General features: G+C 49.0%; 1 protein-coding gene across 2 annotated transcripts in view; it reads left to right on the top strand.

Annotated features, from left to right (window-relative positions):
• Positions 1-2,500, top strand: part of cntln (centlein, centrosomal protein) — a 165,497-nt gene that overhangs the window by 118,398 nt on the left and 44,599 nt on the right. The window lies entirely within an intron of this gene.

Below are 2,500 nucleotides of genomic sequence, written 5' to 3'. Positions count from 1 at the left end.
GTCACACACACACCTGCAGCACGGGGGAGGAGCCACCCACACCTGCAGCATGGGGGCGGAGCCCACCAACACACCTCTAGCACGGGGGCGGAGCCACACACACACCTGCAGCATGGGGGCAGAGACACACACACCTGCTGCACGGGGGCGGAGTCAAACACACACCTGCAGCACGGAGGCGGAGACACACACCGACTGCAGGCCAGCAAACACACCTCAAATCAAATCAAATCAAATTTATTTGTATAGCACTTTTTACAACAGGTGTTGGCACAAAGCAGCTTTACAGAAACATGATTACAGGACAAAGAATCAGGCAAAACATTAAACATAGAAAATACATAATACAGAACCCCCAGTGAAAAACTCCCTCAGAGCTGCAGGAGGAGGAAGAAACCTTGGGAGGACCAAGACTCACATTAAAGGGGGGACCATCCTACCACTGGTCAAACGGCTTTTAAATTAATTTTAAAAAGTCTTTTATACATCCACATAGGTTTTATGTACTCAGGAGTGTAATAGCGCCACTAATGGCTTGGATGTTATCAGTAGTGGAGAGTAAGATGGACGATGAGCAGCTGATCTGTGGTGGTGGTGGAGAAGAGCTGACTTCAGAAACTTCCATCAGTCTGGCCGGACAGGAGACGCGAGAGCCTGAGGGTCCAACATCGGTATCGGGTCAGACAGGTGGGCAGTCAGTAACTCGGAGGAAGGCAGAGAGATGGAATTAGTTTTGACTGGATTTATGTAAAACAGAGAATATAAAACATTATCAGAGTGTGGCAAATGACTCCGGCAGAACTGAATAAAACAGCCTAACTAAAGGCAGAGAGCCAGAAGGTAACATAGACATGGAGGCTCCCTGAAACACCAGCATCCACCCACTCCACCATCCACAAACCTGAGTGACCGTGTGCAGTGGGAGAACAACAGCACCAGCATCTCAGTTTACCACAATTTCCTCTGTCCATGAACCCCTGAATATGCAGCCTTATCTAAAGGGAAAAACATTAATTACCAAAAGCTAAACTAAACAAGTAAGTTTTCAGTCTAGACTTAAAGATTGAGACTGTGTCTGAGTCCCGAACATATTCGGGGAGATTATTCCAGAGTTGAGGCGCTTTATAAGAGAAAGCTCTTCCTCCTGCAGAGCTCCTCTGAATTTTAGGAACTACTAATAAACCAGCACCCTGAGATCTAAGTAATCGCGGTGGTTCATAACAGGAGATGAGGTCTTGTAAATACTCAGGAGCGAGTCCGTGTAGGGCTTTATACGTTAACAGGAGAATTTTATAGTCTATGCGGAATTTGACTGGAAGCCAGTGCAGTGCTGATAGTACTGGACTAATATGGTCAAATTTTCTAGTTTTAGTAAGGACCCTGGCTGCAGCATTTTGAACTAGCTGAAGTTTATTTAAGTTACTGCCGGAACATCCAGACAGTAGCGCATTACAATAATCTAGCCTTGAGGTAATAAAGGCATGTACTAATTTTTCTGCGTCATGCAGTGATAGGGCATTTCTTAGCTTGGCAATATTACGGAGGTGTAGAAAAGCTGTTCTAGTAACATTAGATATGTGTTTATCGAATGCTAGATCTGAATCTATGATAACACCTCACAGGTACACACACACACACCTGCAGCACGGGGGCGGAGCCACACACACACCTGCAGCATGGGGGCAGAGACAAACACACCTGCAGCACGGGGGCGGAGTCACACACACACCTGCAGCACGGGGGTGGAGCCACACACACACCTGCAGCATGGGGGCAGAGACGCACACACCTGCAGCACGGGGGCGGAGCCCCACACACCGACTGCAGGCCAGCAAACACACCTCACAGCTACACACACACCTGCAGCACGGGGGCGGAGTCACATACACACACCTGCAGCACAGGGGAGGAGCCACACACATCTGCAGCACGAGGGCGGAGTCACACACACCTGCAGCACAGGGGCGGAGCCACACACACACCTGCAGCACGGGGACGGAATCACACACACACACCTGCAGCACAGGAGCAGAGACACACACACACACACACACCTGCAGCACGGGGGCGGAGACACACACACCTGCAGCACGAGGCGGAGAGACACACACCTGCAGCACGGGGGCGGAGACACGCACACCTGCAGCATGGGGGCGGAGACACACACCTGCAGCATGGGGGCGGAGCCACACACACACCTGCAGCACGGGAGCAGAGTGACAGACACACACCTGCAGCACGGGGGCGGAGCCACACACACACCTGCAGCATGGGGGCGGAGCCAAACACATGAGAATCAGTTTCAGCTAATCCACAGCAGACGATGGTAAATGTGGTAAAACTATAAACATATGGTAAAAATATAAAAGTATGGTAAAATTTGGTAAAAATATAAAAGTATGGTAAAATATGGTAAACATGGTGAAAGTATAAAAATTAAAAAATGGTCTTTCCGTTTGCATGCAGAGATTTATATATTTATGATATAATGTGTGATTGT

The sequence above is a fragment of the Astyanax mexicanus genome, chromosome 7, assembly GCF_023375975.1.
Source record: "Astyanax mexicanus isolate ESR-SI-001 chromosome 7, AstMex3_surface, whole genome shotgun sequence".
NCBI classification, from domain to species: Eukaryota; Metazoa; Chordata; class Actinopteri; order Characiformes; family Acestrorhamphidae; genus Astyanax; species Astyanax mexicanus.
The sequence above is the reverse complement of the archived record's forward strand: the minus strand, read 5'-3'. Positions and strand labels throughout refer to the sequence as shown.